Source organism: Vipera berus, assembly GCF_964194415.1.
Source record: "Vipera berus genome assembly, chromosome: 3".
NCBI lineage: Eukaryota > Metazoa > Chordata > Lepidosauria > Squamata > Viperidae > Vipera > Vipera berus.
Window position 1 is genome coordinate 38597443 of NC_138204.1, and position 16383 is coordinate 38613825.

Sequence of the window (16383 nt, forward strand, 5' to 3'; positions counted from 1 at the left end):
GAGCAACCTCTTCCTGGTACTAAAAATGCATGGATTGTTGCTGAAATCACCAGGCGTAGAACACAACTTTACCTATATTCAGAGATGCAGATCTCTGTAAGTCTTTGTTTTGAGGTAAGAAGAGGCTGAATGCACAACTAAAAATCGAATCTAGCACCAATATGGTTAATATCCTCATTGCTAATAGAGTAGCCATAAGCATGCTTACTACAGAGACAGACTACTCTGCTCCATAAGCTTTATTCCACAGAAATAAAATTTGGGGTTGTTCCTTTTTTTTTTTTAAAAAAAAAAGAAGAACGTGGATTTTGTATGCGAGTAGGCCACAATGTTTGCAAATTAAGACTAAGAGTTTTTTCTCAAGGCCTTATCTTTTTGCATGAGGCAAGAGTAATGCATCTTAATTTGAAGATAACTCTTTGCCAAGTTGTAAAGGTCAAGGAGTGGCAGCTTATTCTGAGTCAGGATATTTCTCCGCGACCTGTTTTTGAGTGCTAAAGGTGATTCTGAGAAAACCATGAAACGCTGTGTAAGCGTCGAGTCGGAGGTCAGAATTTAATGAAGCACGGGTCCTGTGCAAAGTAATTTGGAAGGATATTTGCCGAGAGTGACACGGGAAAAGAAGTAGGGATGCCCCCCTCTTCTTAGGCGGCTGGCTTTCCGCTTCTGACCAAAGGATCGCCAACTCCTCTCGCTCCCCTAGCTACGTGCGGAAAGCGTCGTCCTCCTTGGCCTCTCGATGAGTTTGCTTCCCGCGTCTCCTCCACGGTGCCTCTCCAATGGGAGCCGAACCCACTGCGGAAAGCGGGGGGGGGGGGAATAGGAAAGTGGCTGCTCCGTCAGTCTCCGGGCCCAAAGAAGCCCGCCCTTTCACGGCTGAGCTCCGCCCTCTTCAGCCCGTTATAGTGCGTGAGGGGGCGGGAGCGCGTGCGAGTCGAGGGCTGGAGAGCGACTAGAGGGGAGAACCGCCGCGTGTCTGGGTCGCTGAGTGCAACAGGTATGGCTTGGCTTGGCTTGGCTTGGCGGGTGGCGGGTGGCGGGTGGCCGGGTGGGCTGGCCTCGCCGGTTTGCATGGAGAGTCCCAGATTCTCCTGAAGGATCCTATTCAGCTCCACGTGGCAGCAGAGGACCAGAAGGAACGGGAAGGAAGCCCCAAAGGCGGTGGGGATTTCTCCCATGAGGGACTTGGGATCCCCTCTTTGGCTCTTCGGAGGGTAGAACAAGGAAGGGAGATGGAGGAGGATGGAGAAATAAAATTGGGGAGGGGGGAGAGGGCCAATAGGGGAGGGGATGGCCGGTAAGGGCTGTGGGAGGCGGGTTTGGGCCCCTTAGCCACCGTTTAAATAAATCGCCCGTTTTCCCGGCGATTTACTAATAAGGTCAGCAGACGCGGAGGCCCGGGATGGGCGGCCATCGTGCCTCGAGGGCCGTTGGGAACATTCCTTTAATGATCGTGAGATGCTTTTTCATGGCTGGGCTGAACCCATATTTAGGATTGGGCCACTTCATCCCTGATTACTTCTAATCATGATAATGGTGGCCCTGGGGAAGATCGGGTTCCTCTTCTGCTTATAAATCCAGTTAAGTAGGTTTTGGATTTATGGGGTGAACGAATGCTCGTTTCAAAAAAGCTTCGGTTGGGTAGGGTTCGTCCGTGCACGAATCTTGTGGGTTTGCAAGCCGCTTTAAGTTACACGCTCAGCGATTTCCTTGCTGCATGTGTGCCTCTCAGTACTTAAATAATTCATTTCCCATATAAAGGTGCCAGATGATTTCTCATTTTTTAAAATACTGGAATTGTTTTGTGTTAGTATATTGTTCTGAAGTATTCTAGGGTCCCATTCTTCCAATTCATCCTTTAGAGGTTTTATGTGTAATTAAAGTGCTTGATGTTTCATAACTCAGAAATTTGCTAAGTGTGCTGCTTTCATCTTACTAGCATTAAGGTAATATGAGACAATAAATGGAAGTAATGTATCCATCAGGTTAATGAGCAGTGTGTGTGAAGCAGCACTAAAGTTTACATAGTGTGGAATGTAGAGGTATAATAGTACTTGCGATAAGGGGTGAATGAAATTCTTACCGGTACTAGGTACTAGCACAATTCACAAAATTTGGTTCAAACAAACATTGCTTTTTGAATTCATTGTGTCTAATCTTGGAAAACAAAATTTATGGGAGTAAATCTGTGTCTTTCTCTTGGGAAAAAGGACACAAAATGGATGGGGGAAAGGAACTCTTACTGTTTTTACTTTCTTTTTTAACAATGAGCTTTAAAGAGTGCTAATATACAAGATGCTGAAACGAACTTCAGTATAGAAACAATTATACTCTTATATATTCTTTAATCCCGAGTATGCTCTTTAGTTAAAACTCTGAATAAATAACGTTACATTCTAAGCTTCCTGGTTTTTTTTTACAAATCAAGATTTTCAGTTACAGTCCTAACTATATTGCAACAATCTAATATTTGAATTCCCAGTATTGAAATAGATTTCAAAATAGATATGTAGGTAATTTGCCTAATCTGGAGTCTATGTAAGCCTCAGTTCTATATAATGAAACAACTATGTCTTTCTGGGATTTCCATCTGAAATGTTTTAAGCAAGGTATTAAAGGATAATACATTTGCAAAAGTATGGGAATTTTCATTTTAGGTATTAGATTAGTTTTCCAATTCTATCATTCTTCCTTGTTCAACTCAGAAAAGGAAATTGTTTTTGTGAATAGTATGTGTATTGTTAATGCAGGTGTGCACTTTTGTGTTATGATTAACAACTTTGTAGTTTTACAACCATCACTTATGTATGACACGGTTGTAGCTACAGTTGAGTTGAAGCTCTTCTATAAAAAAAAATAACTGATCAGTTACAAATAGAATTATTTATGAAGTGTCACTGGAAAAAAGTTGCTGGGATTACAGTGAATAAAATTGCTTTTTGTCAGTGTTAATTTTTGATACTCTTTAGAGCAATATTTAGCCATTATAGATTATAATTATTCTAGGCAAGAGGTCTTGTATTTAGATCAGGCATGTCATGACTTTTTCCCATTGCTGCCAGTGCGATGGGCGTGACGTATCCGGCTTGTGGGCCGGCAGTTTGACATGCCTGATTTAGATCTTCAGTACTTATTTTAAAAATTATACAAATGTGATAGTGTATGTTGCATACACACAATATGTTTACTTATAAGTTGTTTTCTTTCAGCAGGTCTTGACTAGATTTTTCTTCTATAGTAACCGAGGATTTAATTGGAGGAAAACTATATCTACAGTAGCATGACAAAATGGAATACTGTAAAATAAATATCCTTATGTGGAGGCTTATATTTGGAAATAAGACAAAATAACTGCATATTATAAATCATCACAGATTTTAGCACTTAAGAAATGTCATATTTTATAAGAGTTAAAGTGCGATAGATTTAATTGTTTGCATATGGTAGACTATTATTGTTTGTACTTTTATACCTTGTATTTAGCTCTGGGAAGTCGGGGAGGGAGGGAGGGGGAGGGAGGGAGGTGTTGGGGAGGGTTGGGAAGAGGGGAGGGGGTTGGGAGGGGTTTTGTTTTGTTAAAAATAAAATGTACTGTAAAACTTTTCAATAAAAAAAGGCATATACTCTTCTTTCTCCACATGTATTAGTGAATGCTTGCTGTGCATTTTCTATGATCAAAAACATCTTAGAAAGGAGTAGCAATGCCATTTTTAGATCAGGAAGGAAATGAAATTTTCAAATATGAAAACACAAGTATTAAAATTGCATAATACTTGAATCTGGCAGTTTTTTTTACAAATTTCAGGTATCTATACTATTAGGTTACACTATTTAGTATCATTTATCTAATAAGGACAATATTTTGGGGAGAAATGATGAACCGTAAAGAAAAAAGCAGATTTACTTTACTCGGCTTTTATAAGCTTTCATCTACTTCTTAGTATTGTTTATAACTTGGTGGCTTCTGCAAAAAAAATGTTTTGGTTTTCATTGTAAGTCACAATATTACTTCAGTTCAAGTCAAACCACTTATAAATTCTCAAGAAAACTAAATGGGTATCTATGAAATCATCAGACACTAAGTTTGCTTCAAAGAGGAGTAATGTAAATATATATTGGACTGCACTTTTACAGAGTATATGCAAATCAGGTGTAGCTTTTAGTAGTGAGGCCTGCTCTAAGTCATTCTAACTCAATATAGGATTGAATCTGAATTACATGTTACCTTGGATTTTTGAATCATCTTTTAAGGGTGTGTATACTTTCTTTTGTATGTGAAATACCCGCAGGTCTTAAAACAAAAGACTATTTCTGGTTTATTTGCATTATTGTTGGTAATATCATAAAAACTTTAATTCCCTGGCAATTATTTTGCAATATTTGGCAAAGTTATTTGGAATTTGTGATAAAAAATGGGTGTTGATTTCAGTGTTCGTCATATAATTTCCCTGCTTTTGTTCCATATTGCCCTGGGGGAAAAAATCACTGCATATTTTCTGTATGTGCACACTTTACATCTCAGAGTCATAGTTTTAATTCTGTATTCTCCCCATCATAATGCTGCATTTTGCAGTTATACTAATTCATTGAGTCTAAATAGTTTAGTTGTAATAGCTGATAGCTGTGCATTAGTGGAAGCAAATGTTTCACTTTATGCAAAACATTGTTAGAAAATTTAAATAAAATGTCTATAGTGATCAGGCATAAGAGAGTAGTAACTAGAAATTAAGAATTAGGATCAGTTTTATAGGGGGATGTTCATTGTTCTTTAATAAGATGCCTCCCTTTCTGAAGAAGAAAAAATCAAGTGTACTCCCAAATACAATGTGTACAGAACTTAACATGTCGGAGATACATGAATATTTCATCATTTTCTTAACTAATGTGAGTGCAAGGAGTGAAAAGAGCAAGAGATTAATTCTCATGCTGCTTTTCTGGTAATTTTCCCCCCAAACATTGCAAATACATTTGGCAGTTAACATTTGGTGAATCAGTTCAAAAAAGCTACAGTACCTGGGTCTTTCATAATTAGCACTATTGTGGAAGAATACTATAAGAATTATTTAGATCAGAGAGACAGTTCAGGAAATGTAAGGGGTATATTCTGAATAGTTCCTTTGCAATACTAATACATTGGAAAAGATGAGGAGACAGTGAAGAACTCTACAAGTTCTTTTCCTATTCACTTCTACTGGAACTGCTGTTGTACAGTACTCTTATTTCTGAGCCAATGTGCAGCAAAGATACACTGATTTAACTTAAGTACATTGAATTTTGTCTTCATAAATTCAAATCTGCACAGTTCTCCGGATGGGACCTGATAATTAGGCCCTGCATTCTAAAAATTCTTTATAATCCTGCTCAAGATTTCTGTGATGTATGCCTCTGTTCTATTTGCTTCCTGTTTCTCAATCTCATGTTTCATAACTAATTTGAGGGCTGTAAGGAATGTTTGTGAATAATTATTAGCACAAGACTAGATCACAGAATCATATTAAGTGAGCAGGTTTGCTGTTTCGTGAGTTATTTTGCAGTGTAGACTTGACAAATCATTGTTTCAGTATTCACTATTGAATACTGCTATTAAAAATCTTTTATATATTTGCCTGTTTTTCATTTCCATTCATATTTTATTTAAGTATACTCAAGTATACAATATTTAGGTTATACTCTGCAATGTAGTACAGGTAGTCCTCGACTTACAACAGTACATTTAATGACCATTTGAAGTTACAGTTGCAAGAAAAAGTATGTGAACCCTTTGGGATTACATGGAGTTTTGCATGAATTGGCCATAAAATGCGCTCTAAACGTCATGTAAGTCACAACAATAGAAAAACACAGTCTGCTTAAAATAATACTACACAAACAGCTGTTGTCATGTTTTAATTGAACATAAGATGGAAACATTCAAAGTGCAGGGTGGAAAAAGTATGTGAACCCCTAGCCTAATGACTTCTCCAAGAGCTACTTGGAGCCAGGAGTGAGCCAACCTTGACTCCAATCAGTGTGATGATATTAGATGTGTTGCTGACAGCTGTCCTGCCCTTTAAAAACACACACCTGTTTTGGGTTTACTGGTCTCAGGAAGCACTGTCTGATGTGAACCATGCCTCGCAGAAAAGAGCTCTCAGAAGACCTACGATCAAGAATTGTTGACTTGCATGAAGCTGGAAAGGGTTACCAAAGTATCTCCAAAAGCCTTGATGTTCATGTGTCCACGGTAAGACAGACTGTCTACAAATGGAGAAAGTTTAGCACTGTTGCTACTCTCTCTAGGCGTGGTTGTCCTGTAAAAATGACTGCAAGAGCACAGCGCATAATGCTTAATGAGGTAAAGAAGAATCCTAGAATGTCAGCTAAAGACCTACAGAAATGTCTGGCACATGCTAACATTTTTGTTGACACGTCTACAATAAGGAAAACATTAAACAAGAATGGAGTACATGGGAGGACACCACGGAGGAAGCCATTGCTGTCCAAAAAAAAAAAATATTGCAGCACGTTTGAAGTTTGCAAAAGAGCACCTGGATGTTCCACAGCACTACTGGCAAAATATACTGTGGACAGATGAAACCAAAATTGAGTTGTTTGGGAAAAACACACAACACTATGTGTGGAGAAAAAAAGGCACAGCACACCAACATCAAAACCTCATCCCCACTGTAAAACATGGCGGAGGGAGTATCATGGTTTGGGGCTGCTTTGCTGCCTCAGGGCCTGGACGGATTGTTGTCATTGATGGGAAAATGAATTCCAGAGTTTATCAGGACATTTTGCAGGAAAACGTACGACCATCTGTCCGCCAACTGAAGCTCCGCAGAGGATGGGTGATGCAACAGGACAGTGACCCAAAGCATACAAGTAATTCAACAAAACAATGGCTTCAACAGAACAGAATACGCCTTCTGGAGTGGCCCAGTCAGAGTCCTGACCTCAACCCGATTGAAATGCTGTGGCATGACCTTAAGAGAGTGATTCACACCAGACATCCCAAGAATATTGCTACACTGAAACAGTTTTGTGAAGAGGAGTGGTCCAAAATTACTCCAGATCATTGTGCAGGTCTGATCTGCAACTACAGGAAACGGTTAAGGTTATTGCTGCCAAAGGAGGGTCAACCAGTTATTAAGTCCAAAGGTTCACATACTTTTTCCACCCTGCACTGTGAATGTTTCCATTTTATGTTCAATTAAAACATGACAGCTAATGTTCGTGTAGTGTTATTTTAAGCAGACTGTGTTTTTCTATTGTTGTGACTTACATGACGTTTAGAGCGCATTTTATGGCCAATTCATGCAAAACTCCACGTAATCCCAAAGGGTTCACATACTTTTTCTTGCAACTGTACAATGGCACTGAAAAAAGTGGCTTATGACCATTTTTTACCCTTACAACCATTGTAACATCCCTGTAGTCACATGATCAAAATTCAGCTGCTTGGCAACTGATTCATATTTATGACGGTTGCAATCCTCTGGGGTCATGGTGATCACCTTTTGTGACCTCCTGACAAGCAGTTAATGGGGAAGCCAGATTCATTTAACAACCATGTCAATAACTGCAGTGATTCACTTAACAGCTGGGGCAAGAAAGGTTGTAAAATGGAGGCAAAATTCATTTTAACAAATGTCTCATTTAGGAACAAATTATGGTCGCAATTGTGGTTGTAAGTTGAGGACTACCTGTAACTATTGTATTTAGATGATGTCTATTAATGTTCTGAATTTGAGACCGTCATTTTGTGCATTTTACTTCTACAAAGGAGACTAAATTCCCCGATTGGAAAGCCTAATTTCAAAGTTTCTTAAAATCAAAATGAATGACCAATAATCCTGGAACTGGCCATAATGAATTGAACCAGTGTTCAGTTTGAACTATTGGAATTCAGACCTTATTGGATAGAGAAATCTCTTGATTAAACATATGTTGATATTCTACTATCTTATCATCTGTAAACCACGGGACATTTGTGTGGAAGGATGTGAATGCTGTATGCTGATTCTGCTACTTGAGAGATAAACACTGTCAGTTCTAATTAAAACCAAGCTATACAGTCATTATAGCAGATAAGTAGAATCAGTTTAAAAGATGATTCTACATTATTTTTACCATTACACAACTAAATAAATAATGAGTTTTGAGACTTATTACCATGTATTTTTCATACAAATATATAAGCTTTAGATAGACAAGATTTAGAATTTTGTTTTTAAAATAAAACTAAATTCACACAGAATTTTCTCCCCATGGAGGTATGTGCAGCTCCCATCCTCCTGGCATTTTATAACGTCAAAACAATCTTACTCTCTGAGATGTTTGTCTGAAATGATTAGTGCTTTTATTCTTATTGTCATAACCATTTTATTGGAAATTTGTTACAATACCTTAAAAGGATTTTTTAAAGATATAATCTCTATTACTATTGTTACATGCTGTTATTTATTTAAATCAGTATTTGATTTGGAATTTATCCAAATCAGAAATGCACACTATCAGTTGTTGTATTGATTTATTTAATATGTATCTTACCTTTATTATTTTTACAATAAATCAAGGCAGCGAACATATTCAACACAACTTTCTTCTCCTATTTTCCCCACAACAACTCTGTGAGATGAGTTAGGCTGAGAGAGAGTGAGAGAGATTGGTCATGGCTAATTGGAAACTAGAAGCCTCAACCACCAGACCAGACTGGCTTTCTTTATCCTATTTATCCTATTTCAGTTAACTTGCTTTTGATATAACTTTGAATGTTAATTTTGGTAGCATGAGAGAATTGATTTATGTGACTTCTTTATAATGTGGCCCAGATTAGTTTGTTTGCTGCTCTAAACATACTTCATGTTTACTCTTTATTTTATTAATAAGATACATTTAGATCCTGCCATTACTGTTAAAGCAGCTTTCCCCAAACTAGATGGCCTTCAGATGAATGGACCTGGACTCAAAATTTTCAGAAAGTGCAAGACTAATTGGATATTGGAAATTCTGAGAGTTGGCCATAGCTATGTAACTCCCACCTATATGCATCTTTGCTCAAATCATGGATTCTCAATTGCCAGTCCCAACCTCTCTGCTGTTTAGCATTTTTGGCAGTAATTTGGATTGAAGTTGTTGATGGTATGTTTACACATTTGTTGGTGACACTAAACTGGAAGAGATGGCTACTTAGAGAAGAGATATAAAACTTTTGAGGGAGACTTGAATAGCGTGTGTGAAATGAATAAAATAGAATTTAATATAAATGTAAAGTTACATATTTACAGTATGTCTGGGTGGGGAAAAATGTAAGATGGAAATACATAGGATTAGAAAAAAACATGGCAGTGATAAGCTATTTGTTTCATTTTTTAGAAAAGCATATTAGCATTCTTATTAAGAATTTTCTTCTGTTATTTACCTTTCAGGGTTTTTTTTAATTGATCCAATTATCTGAAGTCTTGAATGCTTTTTTTTTAGTATTTAGTAGAAAGCATGGTGACACCGTTGCATAAAGTGCACATGGACTGATAAAAGACATTGTAAAAGGCATTCATTGTAAATTAATTTTGGGTAGCAAAAGTTGGTAATTATTTTGTTAATACAAAAATACCTGTTTTACAGTGGGAAGGTACCGTATTTTCCGGCGTATAAGACGACTGGGCGTATAAGACGACCCCCCAACTTTTGAGATGATTTTCAAGATTTTTCGTCTTATATGCCGGAAAATACTTACATGCCAGTTGCCAAGTGTCCAACACAAGCCCGATTCAGACCCGTCTGATGCAGATGATGCAAAGCCCTGCCGGTTTCCGCCTGACGCCGGACAGCTCCGCCGGTGCCGCCTCGAGAGCGAAGGGCGTGAGATGCCTGCCACGGCTCCCCGAGGACTCCTTAACAGCCGGGGAGCGCGCGCGTGCGCAGGACTGCCCTGCCGGCTCCCGCCTGATGCCGGACGGCTTCGCCGGTGCCGCCTCAAGAGGGAAGGGCGTGAGGTGCCTGCCACGGCTCCCCGAGCACTCCTTAGCAGCTGGGGAGCGCGCGTGTGTGCAGGACTGCCCTGCCGGCTCCCGCCCGACGCCGGGCGGCTCCGCCGATGCCGCCTCAAGAGGGAAGAGCGTGAGGCGCCTGCCACGGCTCCCTGAGGACTCCTTAGGAGCCGGGGAGCGTGTGTGTGCGCAGGACTGTCCTGCCGGCTCCCGCCAGACGCCAGCCTGCCCTGCTTCCTCCACAGTGAGAGGGGAGGGCGTACCTTCCCGGGCTCGCTGACTTACAGCCAAGCCGGAGCCGAAAGGGGCTTTTCCTTCCACCCACCCTTTGGAATAGATGCAAGAGCTCCCGGGGTCTTGCGTTTGCAAGGGGGAGGGGAAGGGGCTGAGAGGCTCTTGGGGGTGGGAAGGGAGAGTCACGTTGGAGGGGGGACTGGACTAAGGAGGCTTGAAATTGCTTTGCAAGAATGGGGGCGCTCGATTGATTTATGTACTATTTTCCGGCGTATAAGACGACTGGGCGTATAAGACGACCCCCCAACTTTTGAGATGATTTTCATGGGTTAAAAAGTCGTCTTATACACCGGAAAATACGGTAAATTTGTTACTGAAAAATGTTTGTAATTATGGTTACTATTAGGTCTGATACTGCTAAGTTGATATATTGTAAACATTTAGTGTAATGTCATAATGCAGTTCCTACCATTATGCTGCCTATCCAATTTGGAACATTCAACTGACTCCACTGGATTTTATAGCTTGAGATAAAACAAAATGGGCCTATTTATATCCTTAAATCCTTCCTTAAAAAAAATAGATGTCTTCTAACATCAATTTTTGGTAACTCTTCCATTGCTGAAATCCAATAAGGAAGGATTTAAGCTTACTGATTTACTCTATTATCACTCATTTATGCAATACTCTTCTCAGAGCATCTAGTAACAATGCATGACACAATAAAAATATACCTGTGTTGCATAGGAAATACCCAATCACTTAATTAAAAAGAAGACACTGCTCACAAACCTTGTAGTATGACAACATATAATAAATAATTTTAGTATTTGTCACTTCCTGATAACAAATATGAAATGTAAAGAGGCCCTGACTTTGCAATAGAACTTGGGGAGGGGTGTAGGACAATAAACTCTTGATTTTTTCCCCTTTTTATTTAGTTTAGTTGTAACCTGGCTATAAACAAGATTGATATTCCAGCTACAATGTGTTCCCTCATTTTATCCAGAAATTGAGAAATTGCACACATCAGTTTGTAACATTTTGGGATTTTTCCTGATCACTAGATATACACCAATAGAAAAATAGAAAAAGGGTTAAGATTTCTCCCGTCTCTTCGCTTTCTTCAGTCTTTTGCTCTGCCTTCTAGAAAAGAAAACAATCTCAGCAATGATTCAGTGTCCTCAGGGATGCTTTTTTGTATGAACCTAGCTAGCAATGGGCAGGTTACAACAAAGCAAGTTTACATGAGAAATCACCATTAACAGAAAGAAACGGAAGCTGTTGCAATGTGAGAGATTGTGAGGAGGCCAAGAAAGAAATGCAAGGAGCTCTTAGACATAAATAGTCAACCAACAGCAGAGCTAATATAATAAAAAGCAGTCTGAGTTTCAGAAATCCTGGAAGGAAGAGATTCACAATTTTCAAAGGGACTTCACCTTGAAGAGCTCTTAATAAAATAGATCTGGATATTCCTATTGAAATCTATATGATTCATGGAATCATAGGAGTATAAAGGAGCTTGAAGAATTTTTAGTCCAGCCACATCTGGACAAGGCAGGAGTCATCATATCTTGGACAAATGGTTGTCCAATCTTTTCTTGAAAACCTCTAGTGATTGAACACCTACAATTCTGGGAGGCAAAAACTATTGTTTAGTAGTTCTTACTGTAAGGAAATTTCTCATTTCCAGATTGGATCTCCCTCTGATGAGCTTCCACCCATTGCTTCTTGTCCTACCCTCAGGTACTATGGAGAATAAATTCATGCCTTCTTCCGGTCCTTTAGGTATTGGAAGAATGCTATCATGTCTCTCCCCCCCCCCCGCCGCCTTCTCTTTGTTAAGCTAAACATACTTAGTTTCTTTAGCAATTCTGCATAGGATTTAGCTTCCAAGCCCTTTATCATTGCTTTTACACTCTTGAGGTTTTCATTATCACTTTTGTATTGTAGGGACCAGAACTGGAGGTAGAATTCCAAATGCAGCCTTGCCAGTGTGGTATAGAGTGGCATCACTTCTGTGAACTTGATGTGTCCCTGTCTTGATATAGTGTAGGACTGTATTGGCTTTTTTTTGGTAGCTGCATCATATTGCTGACTCATACTTAAAACAATTGTCCATCAGGACACTAGATCCCTTTCACAGGCACTGCTGTTGATCCAGGTGTGCCTATCCTGTACTTGTGAATCTGTTTTTCTTGCCTAAGTGCAGAACCTTACTTTTCTGGCTACTGAACTGCATCTTTCTTGATAGGACACATTGCTCAGGTCAATTAAGATCCTTCCGAATCTTGTAACTTCCAAAATGTTACCAATTTCCTCCCAGCTTTGTGTCATCTGCAAATTTGAAGAGCATCCTTTCAATTTTTTCATCTAGATCATTTATGAAATTGTGGCCCAAGACAGAACTTTGAGATACTCCATTGCATGCTCCCAGTACATAGATATAGCTCCATTGAGGACCACATGCTGACTGCAGTTGGACAGCCAACAGCAGATCCATATGGTAATAGTACTGTCTATCCCACATCTTACCAAGAAGTAGGCTGTGGCCTTACTGAATTCTAAGTATACTATATCTACAACATTTCCTCAGTATACTAATTTAGTCACTTCATTGAAGAAGGCAATAAGTTTTGTTTAGCATGACCTGTTCTTAATAAACCCATGCTGGCTTCTCTTAATCATCTTGTTCATTTCTAGGTGCCCATTAGTCCTCTGCTTGATTACCTTTTCCAGGATTTTCCCAGATATTGATGTCAAGCTGATTGGTCTGTAGTTTTCTTGGTCCATTTTTCTATGATTTCAGTCAAGAATTCCATCCCACAAAGTTTCAGTAGTAGTAACAATATCATACTGCCCTCAAGTTCTCTCTATTTGTTCCCCATACTTAAGCATTTAGTGTACAGGCATCTGAGCTCTTAATGTCTGATCTAATTTGTTACATTTCCTGTTTGGTATCTGAATGCCTTTTCCTTTTTACCACTTTCTTGTCTGATTTGCTTTTTTGAGGATTATGCTTTGGGTTGGTTCTAGACATTCTTACAGGATATGATCATAACATTGAAATCATGCATTAAGTACTACTTTCATTACAGAATGCTATAATGGTCCCTCCAATAATAGACAATTCTAACAAGGTCATCCAATACCAGCATAGACAGTTTGAAAGGCACAGTGCCACTCAGGGATCATATGAACACAGAATCTAGTCTAATGGGGTAGGCAAATTATTTCCAAATCGTGGTCCTGTTCCAAGTCAACTCTGCCTGACAGCCATCTGGAAATTATGACAGTGTGACTGGCCTGGAAAACACTAGAGTGTAGACTTGCAGGGCAGACAGTGTTGTAACAAATTCCTGTATAAATCATTAGGGCAGTTCAAAGTGCTTTCAGAGGGGGACCAAACACAGGAGGGAAAAGAGCTATTCATATTGGTAAAAAGCATATAAGAAGTTCCTGACCACAACAGGAATTAAGTCACTAGTATATACTCCAGTTACAGTGCTTCATACATTCAGTGATTTTCTTAAGAGTTTAACAATAGGCAAGTGAAGTCCTTTTTCTAATTTCAAAACAGCTATAGCATTGAGGAGTGACCACATTTTCCAACACTATCCAAGGTGATGAGCAAGATAAGCTGCTCAACACACAGGTAATTCATACTGTGCATTCTGTGAAGATGAGAGACACCCATGGCATTTTTCAAGACATCCTGTTTCAGAATATCATGCTATCTTCACAGTTATTATAGCTATTTGACTGGCAACTTAATACAGGTAATCCTCAACGATTTACGATCACAATTGAGCCCAGAGTTTCTATTGTTAAGTGAGATAGTTGTTAAGTGAGTTTTGCCCCATTTTACAACCTTTCTTGGCACAATTTTTAAGTGAATCACTGTGGTTGTTAAGTGAATCTGGCTTCCCCAATTGTGAGTCTCACTTATTCAACATTATTGTAACTGAATGGTCACTGAACGAATGATCTAATGTAGCCTCAATTGTACAACCTGTATTATTGAGGCTGCGTTAGATAGGCAGATTAGAAAAAATTCAGATCTGCTACAGGAGTATTGTTAGTATCACACTCATTGTCAGTGATCACAGTTTTCCTGCATGGGATTTCATTGGCATAGGGCCCAAATAATTGCCTTCTTCAAATCCACTAAATAAATCCCCATTAGCAGTTTTATCTAGAGGGCATTCTTTTGCCTACCTTAATCTCATTTTGAAGGATTGGGGATTTTGTCAATCACAGGAGCTGGTACTCCCCAGTTTCTACACAGACACAACCTGCCCCAGAGAATGTATCTAGTTTAAGCTAAATGTGTATTGGTATATTAGAGGCAAAAGGGGATGAAAGTTATGTAGCCTAAAAATGAGGTCAGTAAAATATTGTTACAGGATGTTAAGATGTAGGAAGAAATGAAGAAATTAAACATCAGCTATGTTGAATTATTTGTATTTCAGAAGGAATGTCCTCCAAATTTAGGTGCTCTTTCTTTGGTTGTTTTTCTTGCAGACATTTCATTACTAATTGATAGAACAGTTCTGCAAAGAAAAAGCTAACATTATTACCAGTCAAGATGGGCAGCATAATTGGGTTTTTTCTAACTTCCATATCTATTAATTGGCTAAAGTATATGATATAAATACACAACCAATAGTAATATTGACGATAATGTTGAAGAACAAAATATGGAAAAGAAGGCAGGGAACACAAATTGCTTCCAAATATAGGAAAACAGATAACATGCAAATTGATATAGCTCAGAGCCCAGTATGACTGTTTATTTGGGGATTTATTTTATTTGTGCTAATTGTTAATATTTTAATTCAACTTTCCTCAGCTGGGGTTCTATGAGAGGACTACAGCAGTTCTGTAGTAGTTGCTGTCATTAGGTAAATTCCATGTGATTACAGCTGCAGCATTGACTTTTCTTATTGGAAGCCAGCAGTGAAGGTTGTAAATGGCGTTCAAGTGATTGTGGAAGACTATGTATTGTAATTGCAAGCTGGTCATCAAGTACCTGAATTGCAATCACATAACAATTCAGTCACTTGTCTGAAATGGTATAGGGCATGAGTGTTACACTCGATCAGGTCACATGATGTATCGTGACATTTTTTGCCTTTGCGGAGCTGGTGTGGGTGTGGCCGTGTGATGCATCTGGCCCGCGGGCCACTGTCAAAGTCCTTGCAGGCCTCGAGCCTGTTTTGCACTTCACTTGGTCCCACACCTTCTCTTTACCCCATGTCACTTACCTTTCTAAGAACTCTAGAGCTCAGGTTAGGGAAGCTTTGTTGCTGGGCCACATGTGAAATTCCGCAAACAGCCACCATTTTCCAAGTGGTCACAATTCAGTGACTTGGACAGTGACAGCCAATTCTGGGATTATGCTACCTGGCGCAATAATAGCATGGCTCACTTTGCTTTCTTAACATGAGCACCCCAGCATTCCACAGCCCCATGGAATGAATATTGAGTGTACAATGGGTGATGCACGATGAGGAGCAGGTTATGAGGCCCAGTGGAGTAAATGGGGGGAAGATAGGGAGGTTCCTGTGGTTGGTCATAGGAGCAAGTGGCTACAGAGCTACTGCACTAGCTGTAACTTCAGGACTGAGTCTTAAGAAGTGTTGGGAGAGTCTGCCATAACTTCAAATGGTCTCTAAATGACAAGTATTGTTGAGGACTGGCTGTACTAAAAGACTTCAAAAGGAAACTAGAGAATTTACTGATGATACCTATTTATTATATTGCCTTTTGATTTACACTTACATTCTGGGAAAAAGTTCACTTAATTGTGCTCCAAGTTGAAGTGAAGCATTAACTTTGCATTTCCTATTGTTACCTTTTATCGTAATGTCTCTTTCAAACACTTGGCTTAGTTTGCTCCTGGCACATCTGGAATCAGATTTTAAAAGTCTAAAAGGCTGAGTGAGGGAAGTATGGTTAAACCTTCAAGTGCAACATTCCAAGGTTTTGTTTAGCTTTTATCTTTTTGATTGGGAAAAGCTCAGGGAAGAACAGAGCTGGGACTCAAGTAAATTCTTGGCATTACTGGTGAAGAGTCATGGCATCGGTAGGAGAGATTTTATGGAATTATGCACCTGATATATAATCCAGTGCAGGAAAGAAGTACTGGGGAGTGAACTTTTCTCTGATTCTGTTT

The 16383-nt window shown here is 39.2% G+C and overlaps 1 protein-coding gene across 2 annotated transcripts in view; it reads left to right on the forward strand.

The window, feature by feature from the left end:
* The first annotated feature begins 913 nt into the window (after positions 1-913).
* SLC16A1 (solute carrier family 16 member 1) overlaps positions 914-16383 on the forward strand; it is a 32450-nt gene continuing 16980 nt past the window's right edge. The window contains exon 1 of one of the 2 annotated variants that reach the window (XM_081324495.1): positions 914-997. The gene's annotated coding sequence lies outside the window, so the exon portion shown is untranslated. Of the gene's footprint in view, positions 998-13824; positions 13985-16383 lie in introns of those variants that run through there. The other variant, XM_081324496.1, reaches the window with a different exon arrangement.